The sequence below is a fragment of the Camelus ferus genome, chromosome 11, assembly GCF_009834535.1.
Source record: "Camelus ferus isolate YT-003-E chromosome 11, BCGSAC_Cfer_1.0, whole genome shotgun sequence".
Lineage (NCBI taxonomy): Eukaryota > Metazoa > Chordata > Mammalia > Artiodactyla > Camelidae > Camelus > Camelus ferus.
The window spans coordinates 24,924,903-24,944,313 of record NC_045706.1 but is presented as its reverse complement, the minus strand read 5'-3'; the positions used below and the strand labels follow the sequence as shown (position 1 = coordinate 24,944,313).

At 34.6% G+C, this 19,411-nt stretch overlaps 1 protein-coding gene across 8 annotated transcripts in view; it reads left to right on the top strand.

Moving 5' to 3' along the window:
- BTRC (beta-transducin repeat containing E3 ubiquitin protein ligase) overlaps window positions 1–19,411 on the top strand; it is a 154,422-nt gene that overhangs the window by 24,604 nt on the left and 110,407 nt on the right. Inside the window, exon 1 of one of the 8 annotated variants that reach the window (XM_032491061.1) lies at window positions 9,905–9,946. The exons of the other annotated variants lie outside the window; for them this stretch is intronic. The gene's annotated coding sequence lies outside the window, so the exon portion shown is untranslated. Of the gene's footprint in view, window positions 1–9,904; window positions 9,947–19,411 lie in introns of those variants that run through there. 8 annotated transcript variants of the gene reach the window in all.

Below are 19,411 nucleotides of genomic sequence, written 5' to 3'. Positions count from 1 at the left end.
CTGTTATGGGGAGAATAAAGATACCACCTGGCTGTATGCATAATTTTGTTTACTAAGTCAGTTGATTTCCTGTAGATGGGTATTAAAAATGACTTTTTTGGTGCAGAAAACATGTGGCATCTAGATATTATGATGATGCCATGCTGCTTGCGAATGTTGAGTATTTTGTTGTTTTTTTTTTTTAAAGAAAATTGTTCTTAGTCTTTTAAGGTCAACAATCTTACAGTAAAGTCAGCCTTAGACCAAATATTTAGAACTTACTGTGTTGGCACAAATGAAAGAAAAGTACAACACAAGTATATGGTAATTAAGAAAACCAGAATATCAATGTTAGAGAAATTTGGTCATAGTCTTGTACTCTGGAGTCCTTATCTCAAGCCAATGACTTTTAAGATCTTTTGTTTTCTGTACTGAAGCAGAATAGTGAAAATGGTTTTATAGAAAGTTATGAAGAAATATCTATGTATTAATTTGCTTTGGGTCATTCTAGTCTCTCTGGTAAATTCATAATTAGGAAGGCCTTTTTAAGACTATGTTCCAGTCTCACAGGTACACAGCTACTCCATATCTGGTAAATCTAAATTCATATATGAGGAGGTTATGTTTTTTTTAAAGCATATTATTTACACAATTCACTGGAATGGCTCCTTTGGAAGTTGGGTGGCTCTCTTATGTAATTACGTGCTTAGTAACCCTGCGCTATGCAGCAGTAGAAATTCAAGTAAGAATAATTTACTGCTTATGCATAGTTATTAGAATTTTAAAGCATTTGTTTGTTCAAAATTATAGTTTATCAGAGTGTTGTATTTGACTAATTGCATACTTAATAAATAATGAATAAAATTTATTTTAGAAAGCAGCCAAGTTTGAATCCTTACAGTTCTAAGTAAGCATCAGGAGCTGGTTTTTGCTCTCCCCCTTTACCTTATTGCTTAAAGAGATTTCAGATTTTGGGCAAAACTAATAATTCCTATAGGAAAAGTCATATTAGAAGTGTTATGGATGGACTTAAATCATAGAATTATGGAATTTTATTGCTGCAAGTTACTGTTAGAAATATTCTAGTCTACTCCATTTTACCAGTGAAGAAGTTGAGGTACATGGAAATTAACTGAACTGCTAAAGATCTTACAGTTGGTTTGAGGACAAGTCTGCACCTTGCCTGGATTAGTGTCTTAACTCCTGAATTATAGTCACACCTCCTCTTAGTTATGATAATTCAACAGTTCACTTTACCAGGGATTTCTTGAATACTTCTGTGTGTACAACAGTGGACTAGGCATCCAGAGATTATTAGTGTGAGTTTATATGGGTTAACAATAATGATATCCAACTAGTAATAATTAACATTTAAATTCTAATTTATCTAGTGTTTTTCAAAGCTCATAAATGTTATAAATGTTTAAAGGTGGCTAAGCCTTTAAATCTAAATTTTTTTTTTTTTTACTAGATTATAATCTCCTTTAGGACAGGGACTCATTTTCTTTTCATAAAGTTAGTCTAGTTTCATTTTGGAAGGCTTAAATTTAAAAAGTTGTTTTTTGTTTTTTGTTTTTGTTTTGGAGCATTGATGGCATTGTTGGAATAAGTGTAGCTTCCCATGGTGTCTACTCTGGGGATAATACTTATTTTACAATTATATTTTTGTCATCAAGTGCTTTTGGTTTCAGGTAACAAATTGTCTCATCACCCCCCTTTAAGCAAGAAGGAGCACCTATTTTAAGGGGTCAGAGGTAGCTCATGGATCTAAAGGGGAAGATGTGCAGTCAGGTACAACAAAGACATGGAGCCAGGCATTGGAACATCTTTAGGACTCAAGGCAGCCACTTTGCATTACTGGGATAAATTCCACTTGATCATGGTTGTATGATCCTTTTTATATGCTCCTGGATTTTATTTGCTAGTATTTTGTTAAGGATTTTTGCCTGTATGTTCGTGAGAAATACTGGTTCGTAATTGCCAGTCTGCTACTGAATCTATCCGATGAGTTTTAAAATTTGTTATTTTCAGTTCTCATATTACCATTTGGTTCTTCTTTATATGTTATTTCTTTGTTGAGACTTTCTATCATTTCATTTCTTTCATGGGTGTTTAGCCTGAGTTATTGGGACAATTTCATACTAGTTACTTTAAAGTCTTTGTTTCCAAAGATAATTCAACACCTGTGTCAGTTTAGTATTGCATCTGTTGATGTGAGTTGAGATTTCCGCCCTTTTTTGTATGCCAGGTAATTTGGGGGTTGTATCCTGGACATTTTAAATATTAGAAGACTCTGAGTTTATTAAATCCTGTTGAAAATGTTGATATATTTGTTTTATCAGGTGCTCAACTCAGTTGAGTTCATCCTACAAGTTCAAATAGCCATCTGTGCAATTGTGGTTTCAATGTCTATTCCATTTTTAAAGCCTTTTCACTTCTATTTCTGTTCCATGTGGGTGCCACTCAGTGGCTGGTCTGGAATCTGTATGGTAGTCTTGTCTTTTAGTTCAGTTCTCAAAGTCTGTGGCTTGTTGTTTTGGATCATATCCATGTATGTGAAGCTTGCAGGTGAGCGCAGGAGTTCATAAAGCACTTTATGGGCTTGCTTCTCTGAGCTCCTCCCTCTCCATGATCTCCCTCATACTTTCTAATTCCCTAAGACTCTCTCAGTCCTCCAGCCAGAAACCTGAGGCTTTATTTAACCTGTTCTACCTGAATATGTTAATGCACCTGAGACTATGCAATAGGAGGATGGAGAGGGAAAAAGTGGTGAGGTTTCTTCTCAGCCTTTTAGGATCACAACTCCTATGATCAAAAAGAGTCTCCTTAAATCTCCTAGAAGAAAACATAGGCAAAACGTTCTCACATACATCTCAGCAATGTTTTCCTAGGGCAGTCTACCCAAGCAATAGAAATAAAAGCAAAAATTAACAAATGGGACCTAATTAAACTTACAGCTTTTTGCATAGCAAAGAAAACTATAAGCAAAACAAAATGACAACCTACGGAATGGGAGGATATTTGCAAAAGATGAGACTGACAAGGGCTTAATTTCCAGAATATATAAACAGCTCATATAGCTTAATAAGAAAAAAACAAACAGCCCAATCCAAAAAGGGGCAGAAGACCTAAACAAGCAATTCTCCAGTGAAGACATATGAATGGCCAGTGGCATGAATAGCACATGAAAAAATGCTCAATATCACTAGTTATCAGAGAAATGCAAAATCAAAACTACAGTGAGGTATCAACTCACACCAGTCAGAATGGCCATCATTCAGAAGTCCACAAATGATAAATGCTGGGAAGGGTGTGGAGAAAAGGGAACCCTCCTACATTTTTGGTGGGAATGCAGTTTGGTGCAGCCATTGTGGAAAACAGTATGGAGATTCCTCAAAAGACTAAAAATAGACTTACCATATGATCCAGCAATTCCACTCCTGGGCATATATCCAGAGGGATCCTTAATTCAAAGAGACACTTGCACCTCAGTGTTCATAGCAGCACTATTTACAATAGCCAAGACACAGAAACAACTTAAATGTCCATCGACAGAGGACTGGATAAAGAAGCTGTGGTATTTTTATACAATGGAATACTACTCAGCCATAAAAGAGAATAAAATAATGCCATTTGCAGCAACATGGATGTCCCTGGGGAATGTCATTCTAAGTGAACTAAGCCAGAAAGAGAAAGAAAAATACCCTATGATACCACTCATATGTGGAATCTTAAAACAAACAAACAAACAAACAAAACAAATGAACTTATGTATAAAACAGAAGCAGATGCACAGACAAAACAAACTTGTGGTTACCGGGGGGAAGAGGATGGGAAGAGATAAATTGGGAGTTTGAGATTTGCAGATACTGACTAGTATATATAAAGTAGATAAACAAGTTTATACTGTATAGCACAGGGAACTATATTCGATATCTTGTAGTAGCTTAACAGTGAAAAAATATAAATGAATATATGTATATTCATGTATGACTGAAGCATTGTGCTGTACACCAGAAATTGATACAACATTGTAAACTGACTATACTTCAATAAAAAAAAAGAGTTTCCTTAATTCAAAGCTTTAGGCTCCCATGAGGCCCTGTTTCTACTATGGCTTTCATCATGGGATTGCTTGGACAGAACAGAGAGAACTTTAAAGAAAGAAAAATGGAAGATTTCCACCATTCTTTCTGAGTGTTAGGATACCCTTTTTATACTCCTTGGTCTAGAACTAGAGGGCTTCTCCTGGATCTTTCTTTACCTACACCGATACCTTCTACTAGGTTTCAGGCTGCAATCTAGGCTGGTGAATACTGGAGGAATAAAATTTTTAAAATGTAAACTCATTATTTGGTTCAGTGCTTGTTGAAGAGATCTTCCCCAGTCTGCCTACTGCCGTTCACTTTTAAGAGTCCTCATATAGCTTCACCATATATTCTGTCCACTTTGAGTAGTTGCATTCCATGGGAGACGAAGGAGGGAGTGTGCTTACTTCATTTTACTTGGAACCAGAGCCCCTTCTAGTTATCTTTTTGATACTGATTTATAGCTAGTTGAACAGCACATTCTGTGCAAGTTCAGTCCTTTGAAATCTGTTGATAACTTGTTGCTTCTTGGCCCATCTTAAGCTCTGTTTTGGTAAGTGTAGCAAGTGTACTTGCAAACAACTGCAGTTGTTGGGTATGGTGTTCTACATGTCATTAGGTCAAGTTCATTATTTGTGCTCTTCAATCCTTTTTTTGTTTATTCTATCAAGTAGCTGAAGAAGGGATGTTAAAACCTCAAACTGTGTAAGTGCAGATTTGTGTATACTGTATTTTGCTTGTTATATTTTGAAATTTTGTTGCTAGTACATACACTTTTAAGATTTTTAGTCCTTGAATTGATTTTTATCATGGAATGGCTCTCTTTAGCCCTGTTAATATTCCTTTTTCAGAAGTGTACTTTGATGTTATTCTAGTCATTTCAGCTTTGATTTTTAGTTTATCTGTATGCATTAATATATAGTTGTGTCTTGCTCTTTAATTCAGTCCAACAATCTGTCTTTAAATGTTTGGACTTGGATTATCTAATAGAACTATGTTAGCCACAGATCCTAACCAAGTATATAATTTAAATTTTTCTCACAACCACATCAAAAAAGTAAAAAGAAACCATTGAATTTTTCATACTGCTTTTTATTTAACCCAGTATATTTTAAGGTATTTGTTCCCCTCCTCTTCCTTTCTTCCTTCCTTCCCTCCTTCCTCCCTGTTTTGTAGTAAGCCTTCAAAATCCAATGTGATTTTACAGTTAAGCTCATCTCACTTTAGACTAGCCACCATTCAAATACTCATTACCCACATGTGACTAGCGATAACTATATTAGAAAATGTAGATTTAGATCATTTGTATTTAATGTAGTTACTGGTATGGTTAAGTTTAAATCTACCATTTTGTAATTTATTTCTACTTGTCCCAACTGTTTTTTTTTTTCTTTTCCTCTCTTTTGTTTTAAATTTTCCTGCTCTCTTTTGGATTAGTTATTTTTTTAATTTTCCATTTTATCTCCTCTGTTGGCTTAATAGTTACTTTTGTTTTAGTGGTCACTCTAGAGAGTACATTATGCATTTAAAATATATATTGGGGTGAAATTTATACAACATAAAATTACCATTTTAAAGTGAACAATATAGTGGCATTTACTACATTCACAATGTTGTGCAGTCACCACCTCTATCTAGTTCCAAAACATTTCCATCATTCCAAGTAAAACTTACTCATTGAATGATTTTTCTCCATTCCCCCCTTCTTCTGGCAGTTGCCAATCTGCATTCACCTTGGATATTTTATACAAATGGAATCATACAATATATGAACTTTTGTGTATGGCTTTTTTTTACTTAACGTAATGTTTCTGAGGTTCATCTTGTATCTACTTCATTTTTATGGCTGAATAATATCCCATTGTGTGTATATACAATTTGTTTATATGTTCATTTGTTGATGAATATTTAGGCTGTTTCTACCTTTTGGTTATTGTGGATAAGGTTGCTATGAACATATGTGTACATACATTTGTTTGAATACCTCTTTGTAATTCTTTGGGGAATATACCCAGGAGTGGAATTGCTAGAAGTGGTTGCATGGTAATTCTTTGTTTAACTTTTTGAGGAATTACCAGGCTATTTTCTACAGTGGCTGAACGTTTTATATTCCCCTAGCAATGTATGAGGGTTTCAGTTTCACTACATCCTTACTATGACTTTGTTATTTTCTGGTTTGGTTTTGTTTTTAATTGTAGCTTCAAAAGCTTTGAGACTGGATAGGACTTTGATGATAAAGCTCCTTATAATCTATCTTGATCTCCTGGCATGCCGTTTTCCTGAGGTATCTGGATAGCTCTGGGCGTTGTTGTTGTTGTTGTTGTTGTTTTTTAAATTGCCATCCTACTGGGTGTGAGGGGCATCTCATTGTGATTTAAAAAAAAAATTGATGGGGAGGTAATTAGGCTTTTTTTTTTTTACAGGAGATACTGGAGATTGAACCCAGGACATCATGCATGCTAAGCGCTTGAGCTATATCCTACCTGCTCTCATTGTGGTTTTGATTTTCAGTTTCCTAATGACTAATGTTGTTGAGCATCCTTTTTATGTGCTTGTTGTCAATTTGTGTATCTTCTTTGGAGAAATGTCTATTCAAGTCCCTTGTCCATTTTTTAATTGAGTTGTCTGTCTTTTGTTGTTAAGTTGTAAAGTTCTTTATAGATTCTGGATACTAGACCCTTGTCGGATATATGATTTGTAAAACAGTATGCATTTTTAACTTAACACAATCTTCCTTGAAATAATATTTTACTGCACATATAATGTATTTCCATTTCCTCCCCCATCCTTTGTTGTTTTCATGTTTTCTTTCCAAATATATTATGAATATCAAAATTCTTTGTTATTTTTGCTTAAATTATTATTACAATTTTTTTGAGAAAGATTAAAAAATATTTACCCACATATTTATATTTCTGGCACTTTTCATATTTTTGTGTGGATTGTATCTGTTGTCATTTTTCAAATATATTTGGAAAATGTATTTTATGCTTCCTCCCCACCCTCTCCCCCTGGTTTTCTTTATGGGATACCAAATTATACCTGTGTTGCACCACTTGACTGTTTCTCACTGAGGCATTATTTAATTTTTTCCAGCCTTTTTTCTGATAGTACTTTATTTTGCATATTACTGTTTCTTTATATTTACTGATCTATTCTTCTACAGTATTGTAGTTAGCTGTTTTTAATCCCATCTCAGGAAATTATCATTTCAGGCATTGCATTTTTCTTTTCTGGAAGTTTTATTTTATTCCTTTTGTTATATCCTGTGGTTCTCTTCACTGTGTTCATGTTGTAATAGCTATTTTAATGTTATGGTCTGCTAATTTCATCATCTCTGTCATTTCTGGATCTGCTTCTATTGACTGATACTCCTCCTGATTATGGGACACATTTTAATGCTTCTTGTCTCATCTAGTAATTTTAGATTTAGACATTATGAATGCTGCATTATTCAATATTTGTATTTTATTTTTTTAAAAGAATGTGAGGTTTATTTCCACCATTAGTTAAGGTTCTTGCAGTTTGATGCTTGTTGTGGCTTGATTTTAAGCTTTATTAGGATAGATTTAGTATAACCTTTATACTAGTGTACTTTATCCCTACAAATGAGGTATGAGCTTTCTGAGGCTCCTACATTCAGTCCCATGTGTTCAGTTAGGCTTCTGCAATCTGGCTGGTCAGAACAGGAAAGTTCCCCAACTTTGTGTGGGTTTTAGGAGTTGTTGAGTTTATAGCTCTTCATTGTTTTTGGCCTGACCTTACAGAGTTTCACTCTATGCAGACAGGACTTAGTATTTAGGAACAGTCTTAAGGAGTCCTCTGTTAGATATCCGGAGCTTTTTTCTGCATAATTCATTCTCCAGTACTCTGTCTCACCAATTCTAGTCTCTTTAGCCTCCCCAGATTCTGTTCTCTGTTCTGTTTTCTCAATAAATGATTCTGTTTCTTCTTTCTTATGCCACCGACTAGAAAGTGCCCTGAGTTTTAAGACTAGGACACTTTTAGGGGTCACCTCATTTATTTCCTGTCTTTCAGAGATTACAGTGTTGTTGTCTGTTGCCCAGTGTTTTCAAATGAGTGTTTTACATATTTTGTTCAGTTTTTTTTTTTTTTTTTTTGGTCTATGATGGGAGGGTAAGTTTGATATCAGCTGCTTCCTTATTAGAAGCTGAGGTATAATGTTCTTTTATAATTTCTATGTTACTTAAATTTAGTGTACTAGAAGTCCTCACTTTGCATGGTTCTGATGTGCACAAGTTTCAGTTACTACAGCTTAAATAACACCAGTCCCCCAAAGCAGTTCAAATTTCAGTTAACATAGTATATTAACTACAATTTTTGTAAGGTACAGACTTCTTTCTAGTTCTCTAGTCCATAAATCACCACGTGGAAAACAGATACATAACATGATCAGTCACTTCTTTCAAAGTTTGCTGGTGATTAGTTACTGCACAGCTGTTATTAAGTTTATGCACAGACAAAACAGTGTGTAGTTGTGTTGTCTCCTCTCTCAGTATTAAGTCCACATGATAGTTTACAAAAATGGATAATCAAAAGAAACAATTGACCAACAAGATGAAACAAAGTAACAAAAAGTGAGACAACATTAACTGAAATTTGAGTTGCAGGTAAATGGAGTCATAGAAGAAATAGGTGACTGTGGAAATGCTGATATTGACACTATTTGATAGAATAGATATGCAGCCAGAGGAATGTAGTGAAAGTGAACTTATTAACATAAATGAAGAAGTGGTTGTGACAAAAAAGATGCAGATATCCCAGAGGAAAAACTTCCCATTAAGGGCAAAAAACTTTACACTAAAGGAACTTTTAGAGATATTTCACAATATTGGAAGTGCAAAGGATAAAACTGATCCAAACTTAGAATGATAGGCATAGAAAAGATGCTTGCTTTGTATGTTTGTAGAAATTCTTGACTCTGTAACTTGGTTTTCATCAGTTTTTGAAAATTTCTGTAAATTTATTTTCTTTATAAATTTATTTCTTTAAAGGTTGCTTTTGTTCCATTTTCCCTTTTCCCACTGGAAGTCCAAATACACGTATCTTTACTGTGTCACTTCTATCTCTTACATTCTTTTTAGTATTTTTCTATCCTCTATCTCTGTTTTAGTCTGGTGATCTACTACTGACCTATTTTCCTGTTCACTAATTCTCATTTGCTTTGTTTCCTAATCTGCTCTAAACCAATCTAAATTCTTAATTTCAGCTTTTTAATTTTTTTACTTATAGAATTTCCATGTTACAGATTTTTTATTATGGATTTCAGATTTTTGGTTGAACTCTTCACTTTTTCATCTTCTGTTTTCTGTCATCTGTATCTGGAAATTCCAATATTCACCACTTTCGGCACTTCTAAAAAATTGTGTTAAAATATACATAACAAAATTTATCACTTCAATCATTTTTAAATGTACAGTTTAGTAGTTTTACATTCACAGTGTTGTGCAACCAATCTCCAGAACTTTTTTCATCTTACAAAATTGAAACTCTTTACCTCCTGTGACCATTAAATAACAACACTACCACCTGCCCTCTGCCCCCTGCCATATCCCTCTCCCTTGCAACCACCATTCTTTCTGAATTTGATTGCTACGCTTGGGTTATTTCCACTTTTTTTGGTGGGGGTTATTTGGGTCTATTTTTCTTACTTTATTCTCACCGGGTTTTTTTTGCATCTGATCCCTTTTCCTTGAATCCTTTTTTTTTTTTAATTGAAGTGTAGTCAGTTTACCATGTTGTGTCAATTTTTGGTGTACAGCATAATGTTTCAGTCATATATATATTTGTTTTCATATTTTTTTCATCATAGGCTATTACAAGATACTGAATATAGTTCCCTGTGCTATACATATACAGTAAGACCTTGTCATTTATCTATTTTATATATAGTAGTTAGTATCTCCACATCTCGAATTCCCAATTTATCCCTTCCCACCCTCTTTTCCCCCTGGGAACCATTAGTTTGTTTTCTGTTTCTGTTTCTGTTTTGTAAATAGGTTCATTTGTATCTTTTTTTTTTTTTTAGATTCCACTTATGAGTGATATTATATGGTATTTTTCTTTCTCTTTCTGCCTTACTTCACTTAGAATGATGATCTCCAGTTCCATCCGTGTTGCTGCAAATGGCATTTTTAAATTCTCTTTTATGGCTGAGTAGTATTCCATTGTATCACGTCTTCTTTATCCAGTCATCTATTGATGGACATTTCAGTTGTTTCCATGTCTTGGCTATTGTAAACAGTGCTGCTAGGAACATTGGGGTGCATGTATCTTTTTGAATTAGTGTTCCCTCTGGGTATATGTTCAGGAGTGGGATTGCAGTATCATATGGTAACTCTGTTACTAGTTTTTTGAGGAATCTCCATACTGTTTTCCATAATGGCTGCACCAAACTACATTCCCAGCAACAGTGTAGGAGGGTTCCCTTTTCTTTACACTGTCTAGCATTTATTGTTTGTGGACTTTCGAATGATGGCCATTCTGACTGGTGTGAGTTGATACCTCTAGTTTTGATTTTGCATTTCTCTGATAATTAGTGATATTGAACATTTTTTCATGTGCCTGTTGATCATTTGTGTCTTCACTGGAGAATTGCTTGTTTAGGTCTTCTGCCCATTTTTGGATTGTTTTTTTTTTTTTTTTTTTCTTAATAAGTTGTATGAGCTGTTATATATATTCTGGAAATTAAGCCCTTGTCAGTCGCATCATTTACAGATATTCTCTCCCATTTCATAAGTTGTCTTTTTGTTTTGTTTATTGTTTTCTTTGCTATGCAAAAGCTGTAAGTTTAATTAGGTCCCATTTGTTTATTTTTGCTTTTATTTCTATTGCTTGGGTAGACTAGGAGAACTTTGCTAAGATTTATGTCAGAAAATGTTTTGCCTCTGTTTTTCTTCTAGGAAGTTTATAGTGTCTTGTCTTTTTGTTTAGGTCTTTAAGTCATTTTGAGTTAATTTTTGATATTTTGGGGGGAGCATCTAATCCCTTTTCCTTGAATTCATGATACTTTTTTTTTATTGAATGCTAGACTTTTTTTTTTAATGAAAATGGTAGAGACTGTAGATGATATCTTCCTTCAGAGAGGTTTTAATACATTTTCACAGGCATATCCCTTTGGTTCAGTTGAGGCACCTCTATTTCTGGTACCCTTCCAAGGTATCAACTGAAAGTCTAATTTTTTTTTTTTTTTAACCCGGGCACCTTCTCCTTGATGGGCTCTATACTCCAATTTTTGTCTCCTTAGCACCATAAGATTGCCAAAATACGCTTTAAACTTGGTTTTTCAGAATCTGACTCTTTCATGCAAAACATTAGAGTCAGCAAATTCCTCAGGGGGGAATTGTGTATGGAATGTCAGGTTAAATATGTTTCCCTCCTGCTCGAGATACTGTGTTTTATTCAGCTTTTATATTTGTGTTTTTCTGCGGAAAATTTAGTCTGATGACAGTTACTACATCATAACCAAAGGCAAAAATCCCAATATATATTTTTATTAATTAATTGTTCATACTATTTTTAAACATTTCAAGAAAAGCTTACAGAAAAGTTGCAAGTAAAATCCAAATCATATTTTTTCTGTAAGTCATTTGAGAATAAGGTACTGACATGATGTCTAATTACTCCTGAATTCTACAAAACAGAACTTTTTCCTACAGAACCCATTAACAACCATCAAAATAAAGAAATTAATATTGGTACATGACTGCCAACTAATCCACAGACTCCATTCAAGTTTTTCTAGCATTCCCAATAAATATCCCGTTATATGAAAGGATCTAATCCAGAATCACATGTAGCATTTAATTGTCATATCTCTTTAGTCTCCTTTAGTAGGAGGGTTTTTGAGGATTTCAGCCCAGTTATTTTGTAGATTGTTTTTCAGTTTGGGTTTTTCTGATATTTTCTTAAATTAGTTACAGGTTGTGAATCTTTTGTAAAAATACCACAGAAGTGATGCTGTTCTTCTTATTGCAGTCTGTCAAGTGGCACATGATTTTAATTTGTTTCATTATTGGTGATATTAATGCTGATCACTTTATTAAGATGTCAGCCAGGTTTTTCCACTGTAAAGTTAGTTTTCCCCTTAATTAAGTATTATGCAGTGAGATATCTTGAGACTATTCAAGTATCATATTCCTTAACAAACTCTTCAGTTTGTTCTTCATATCACTAACAGAATCATGGATTTCTGTTTTATTCATTGGCTTAGTATTAGTTTTTGAGGCATATCAAATTACCACAAATTTAGTGGCTTATAATAACATACAACACACATGTATTATCACAGTTTCTTTGAATCAGGAATCTGGGCATACCTAACCTGAATCATCTGCTTCAAGATTGCTCACAAGACTATAATCAAGGTGTTGGCCAGGGCTGAGGTCTCATTTGAAGGCTTGACTGGTGAAAGGTCCACTTCAAATTTACATGGTTTTTGGCAGAATTCCTTTCCTCAAGAGTTATTGGAGACTCAGTTCCTAGCTGGCTGTTGGCTGGAAGCCACCCTCAGTTCCTTAACACGTGAACCTCTTCATTATGATGGCTTGCTTCATCAAAGCACGTAAGCCAAGAAGGCAGTAGAGTCCATTAGCAAGATGGAAATTACATAACCCAGAAGCAAGATATTAGGCTATTCCATGCCCAAGTGGACAGGATTACTTACAAGTGCTATGTTTGTTTTGTATTGTTTTGCTTGTTTCTGTTATTTCTATTTTTATTTTTTAAAGTGGCAGTTTCTTTTTATTTATTTATCGGGGGGGAGTAATTAGGCTTATTTATTTATTTATTTTTAACAGAGGTACTGGGGAGTCAATCTAGGACCGAAGTGCATGCTAAACACACATTCTACTACTGACCTATATCCTCCCCCCATTACAAGGGTTATGAATATCAAGAGGTGGGAATCATTGTGGGGGCATGTGAGAGTTTGTCTGCCACTGTTATGATCCATTATAATCATTATTTATTCCGATGTTCATTTTGTCTCAGAATTAGCCTGTGAGAGCCTTTTACAATGGCCCCTGTGTCATCTTGCCATGTCTCCACCATTCTTTGTGTACCATAAGAAGACATTCTAAGCTCATCTTAGACTTTTCCTCCCACGCCCTGGAATCAGTCTTTGTTCTAAGGAGCTCTGGTTCCTTTTAGTGGAGAGTGATATTTAGAATCATTAAATGTACTCATTGCTATTAAGATGTTACTGTTATCAGGCCCTCCTGGTTGATGGAGCTAGGAGAGTGTGTGTATATTTGTACACATATACATATATCACTTACCTAGAAATTTCTCTGTCTCCATATATATTGTAAGCTTTGCATTCATAAGATTTTTACTTCTAGTTTGGCAGTATAGTATTCATTCTGATTTTCTTCCTTTCTGTATTTGTAACTCTTCTCTGATGAGCTCTTGTTCTTATTATCTTCAATATTTGATCTACCCCCTTATTTGATGAATTTTCCTGTGTAACTCATCTCCCATTGCTGATAAAGCTCTCTTCATTTCCTGCCGTATGCTCTGCATGGATGCCTTCCTCACCCTTTTGGAATCTATTTGCTGTGGGCTGCCCCTTCCACACTCCTCTCCTCATTGAGTCTGAAACTCCATGCTGGGCTGCTGTCCCTCCACCTTGCTCACCATACTGGGTCTGAAACTCAGTGCTGGACCACTGTCCCTCCACTCTCAATGAATGTCTTCTGCCCACTTTGGAAACCCTCAACACCCTGTCCTCCCCCATCATGTGGACACACTCATTATCCTGCTTACTGCCACTCCAATCCCTCATGTGGAAGCCCTCCTCACTCCACTAGGGCTGTAGTATCGTATTGCCAGGCCACCCTGTTGTAAATATATTTTCCCACACTCTGCTTGGGCTCCAAAACTTTATGCCAGGCCCCTAACCTCTCAGGAACACCTTTTTCACACCACTTGAAATCCAAAAACCTGTACAGGGCCACTGTTGCCACTTTCACCACTCAGGTTGATGCCCACTTAGCTTGTACTCACTTAATGGCTGTTGCACTGAATTTTTCAGGTAGGAAAGGAGATGAGGGAAGAACAATCAATTAAATTTTATTTTTTTATTAAAATCTTGCTAGTATTTTTACAGCAAATGCTTTCAATCTAGTGCATTATAATTTGTACAGAAGCCAGTGATTCCCACTTCTGTGTAATACTTACAGATTTATAGCTATGCTTTCATGCTGTATTTTTACTCACATACTAGGGGTTTATTATCATGTCATATTCATGATTTCTGAGCTTATCTAGTCCACCCCACCACTCCCGAAAACCCACAGGTAGGTTTCAATTTACATGTATCTGTCAGTGCTACCACAATTCTTGGTTTGAAATCATGGGTTATTTCTGACTCATCTTTCTTTGTTCCTTTAGTCAGCCATTAAGTCCTGGTCAGCTTTCTCTTTGTCTTCTCTTCAGCCATTACTTCGATGATTACAATGGCCTCTTGGGCGTGATTCCTTTTCTTTAGTTTCTGAGTCAGGCCAGTGTCCCTAAACCACTTTTGGCTTCATATTTCTTAATAAATGAGATAACTCCATGTCTGACTTCTTAAGTGCCATTTTTATGTGGCATTATTCTAGATAGTCACAGTATCTGGTTTTGAATCCTATATTTACCACTTGTGAGGTACCCATTCACTTTTAGTCATTTATTTAACCTCTCTGGATTTTATTTGCTTACTAGATTATTTTACAGGTGAGTAAGATAATGAATCATGAAAGAGCTTTATCCAGCTCACGTACCTTCCAGTAGTAAGATCTGTATTAGTAAAGTAATCAGTGTTACTTTATCGGTATTCTCACTATTCTGTAAGCAAAAACTTGTTTCCTTATGTCTCTTTGATATGTAGCTTTCATTGATCTCTTGCCATTAAGCACATGTTTATTGAGCATCTACTATGACTAGATGGTGGAGATTGGGGGGAAAAAAGACATGACATATCTGAGAAACCTAGTCTGGTAAAAGAGGCAAATATATAGCTTTTATATACAGTAACAAGAGCTGCAATAAAATTAAAGACTTTGAACTTTTCTAAAAATTAGAAATTTTGACTAAACATATAGCAGCTGTTGTCTAATACAGTTTAGTATATTATTATATTTTTCCTTGTTACTATTTGTGTTAGTTAATTTACCTCCCTAAAATAGAGTGTAAACTACTTGAAAATAAGTCTTTATAGTACTGAGTCTGTGGATTTTGGGAGACAAAAACATTGTGGTCTTATTTCTGCCACTGACATTTAGTCACTGTATCTTCTCTGAACTTGTATTTACTGTCCTGTTAAAGTAAAAATACTAATAACTCTTTGACAGGGTTGTAATGATTAAGTGAAATAATGTTTTTAAGCGTCTAGCACAATGTCTGGCAAGCAATTTATGCCTGATAAATTTTGGTTCTCCTCTCCTTGTCCTCCACCTGTGTCCGTTCTGGTTATGAACAATAAATATTTGCTTAATGGATGAATGTATTGATTCCATGGTCTGCAGTTATTAATGGCTTCCCCGAACATTTTGAAATGCAAGTGACATTCATGGAAGTCTGTTCTTGGTAATGATGGCACTTTATATTTTTTTTCTTTTGCATTTCAAGCTTTTAGATCCCTTACTTTAATTTTACCACAACGTTGTGCAGTAAGGGTAGGCAGATATGATTATCCTATGTGAGAGTTGGGAGTTTCATTTTTGAAGTGAGTGAACTAAATTGGGATTCTTCAGAGGCAATCATTGAATTCGTATAGGTAGAGTCTGAATGTATTACGTGGCCTATGGAATATTATAGTTATCTTGACCTGAATTTTTTAGTTGATATAGTAGTGAAAAGGGAATTCTTCTATTCCATGGCTTAAGGATACATAAACTCTCAATGCAGCAATCTTTTCATTGTTGATTATTATAGCTTCTATTACTCCTAGAAGTTGACCAACAGGGACCTGAGTTTAGGAGATTTTGTCATTCGGCTTCCATATAGTGAATGCTAAGGCCAGCTCTTTGCCTGCAGGGCCCTCTATCAGTGAAGAGAACTGTGGCTTTCTCCAGGCAGCCACGAAGGGGGAGAAGTCAAGGTTTTTACTGTTCTCTGCGAAAATGAATTTGTGCTGTTGAACCTGATGGGCATTAGATACTATATTCTCCTTAAAGCACTGCAGGCCTCTGGTTACAACATTTCAGTCTATTTTTCTGGTTCTTTCAAGTAGTAGAAAACATGTTTCAGGCATTTTTTTAAATGCCGAGTATGCTTTTTAAAAGCTTCTAAAACTCACTCAGTTGAGTAACAAATTTCAGTTGTAATACATTATTACAATCTTTAACCTTCTTTGATTTGCAAAGGAGAGCCAACTGGGGTGAGGTTAAGTAGAAAATGAGCTGAAGAAAGAAATATGTGCTGTGTAGGACTAGATTTGTGTAGGATGGAGGCACTTGTGTGAACCAGACTTTGTTGTAGCTTTTGAGATTGCATAGGAGAAACATGTAAGGAATAGATCATTCATAAGTTCTTTAACAGTTAATAGAATTTAAATATTTGAACGTGAGAATGTAGTTGCTAGATTGCAGCTTAGTTTAGAACCTGCTTTTTTTTAATTAAAAAAATTCTTAAGTGTGTGAAGAAAACATTAAGAATTTAAAATAATTTGCAAGGAGGAACAAACTTTTACAGCCTAAACTTTAAGTAGAAAGCTATATGTACTTTTTGGGCATTTAAAGGGGATTATTTATTAAATGTTTTGTCAGAAATTGACCTATCAGAATGGCCCTGATATACAGAATACATAAGACTAGTAACCAAAATGGCACTCTTTTCTGTTCTGTTATTAATGCCTAAATTTCCCTTGTTTTCCTCCTTCATTTAGAGAATACAGTTAAATGTGAAGATAGAAGGGAAAGGGGTAGAATTAGAAGTTACAGCCCATTCCATTAATTTTGTAATTATATTTTTTTCTCAGTGTTTTTCAGTGGCATTTACCAGTATGGGTAAGATTAATTGTTACAATACAAACCAATTTGAAAATTGGTTTTTAAATTGAGCTATAATATATAAAATCTTATGGTAATGTGCAAATCAGACTATATTCAAGTACAGTTTTCATACCCAAACCAATTGTCTTGTAGTAATTGAGAATGCATCCTCTGTGTGGTGTTTGCAATTTAATGCTATTTTAGAAATCACACCAGTATATAGAGTGGCTTTCCTGGGTATATGTGGCTTACTATTGATTATAATTTTATCTTGGAGTTTTAGTTTAAGAGTATGGGGTAAGCCCCTCCGAATTCTTAGTTGTTAAGAGTTTTAATGGAAGATGAAGATGAATGAAAGGCATTAGAATGAATAACAGAAAAGGGAGTCAGACAATCATTAATCAAGTACATACTGCAAAAATAACACAGCATCTAATATAAAATGAAAGAGACAAAGCATTCAAAAGAGGAATGCTTTAAAAGCTTACCAACGAGAATTCATAAGTATAAATAAATATGTATATTTTAGTAAAAAAGTGGAGATCTTACAAGTGGCATCAGTATGGCTGAAAGTGTATGAGCCATCTACCTCTTCTGAAGCGAAGGCAGAGGAATGACAGGCTGTCTTCCAGTGTCTACTCTATTTTCTTCCATTATTTCCTTTTTTCTCTTTTGTATTTTCCTTCTCCGTTTTAAAAACTCTTCTTCCTCTCCCACTTTTCTCAAATTCAATCCCTTCTTCAGAGTGAGACTTTGTTCTACCCAGCATACACAAAACTTAAGGCACTTGCTTAATAATATATATTGTCTCATTAACAATGAGAGAAACTCAATAACAATGAGTTTCTTTTACATTAAGGATTTTAAATATAGAAGATTTTATGGTTGAGAGAGTGTCACTAGAATGTAAAGGATTTTTGTCTCTTTTGCTCATTGCTCTATCCCTAGTGCCTAGGACAGTGCCTCCACAAGGAGGATACTCAGTAAATACTTGTTGAATAAATGACTAAAACATTAGACATTTTAAGTATCATCTACAAACAAAAATTGTGTTTTTTTGTTTCCAATGTTGAGCAGTAATATGAGTAGAACAGTGGTTCTCAAGGGGGAAGAAACTTTAAAAAACAATCCTGCTCTCCCTTACTCTCTTTTTCCTGCTGCCTTCTCACTGTATGAGAATCTCTGCTACTGAGAACCACTGGATGAGACTAAAATTAATATAAATAGTTCTAAGGAAATATAGAGGTAAATAGTAGATTTACATTGTCAGGGTAAAAGGGAGAAGGAAACGACAAATTCAAAGATATGGGAATAAGATGGGTATTTGAACAAAATATTAAGGTAGTTAAATAGAGTGTCAGGGCCAATTGAAAGGACAGAGAAGGTAAGTTGATGTAGGCAGTGAGGAAAAATCAGATTAATAGAATGCTTGGATTTCATACAATAGGTGTAGGGAGCTATTATGAATTATTGATGACAGTGACATGATAAAGTGAAGGCAATTCTATTTAGCTGCTGTTGGTAAAATGGATTGTATCTTGAGTTGAAGAAACATTGGAAACTGCATAAAGTTAGGAGATTGTTGTAGTAGTGCAGAGCATTTTAGCTTTTCTGGTTGGTAAGTTATCCAGTGATGCCTTTAGCAAATACCCTTTTTTTGAAGTCTGATGTCTCCACTTTATGACCTGGGGCTGGACGGAGGCAGAAGGAAGAATTCTGAACTAAGAAGCAATAGGCCAGAGTTTTAGTTGCTCCTCCTCTACTTTCTAAATTCATGGTCATGGATAAATACTTAATTTCTTCTGGGCATCAATCAACTGAACTGAAAAATAAGAAAATAATGATTTGAAAGCAGGAGTCTAGACCATTTTTTGGAGTCCTTTGCAGCATACTGTCTTTTTATCAGTTATAGATAGTGAACAATGAATACCATATTTTGTATGCTTAATATTAATTTCTACAACTAGAGTGTTTCAAGAAGAAAAAAAGCCCCATGATGATAGTAAATATTTCAAAACTTATAATTTAGTAAGTTTAGTATTATGTGCACTGACTGCTATTTTTTTTTTAATGTTTTCCAGTTTTTATATGTACTATGGTCAGGTATTTTCGTTTTTTAGTATTATTACACTGTAAAAACACCGAAGTTGATGGAGTTTTAGCCTAGGATACTTTCAGGGAAACCTGAAGAATGTAAAAACTCTTCTAAAAGATAGTGTTTTATAAAGCTACAGGAGCAAAAATACTAATATTGTTAAATTAGTAAAACTAGAAATTGTAATATCTTTTTTTTTTTTTTGCTACTGAATATATACTATATTGTATATATATACGCACACGTATTTTTTT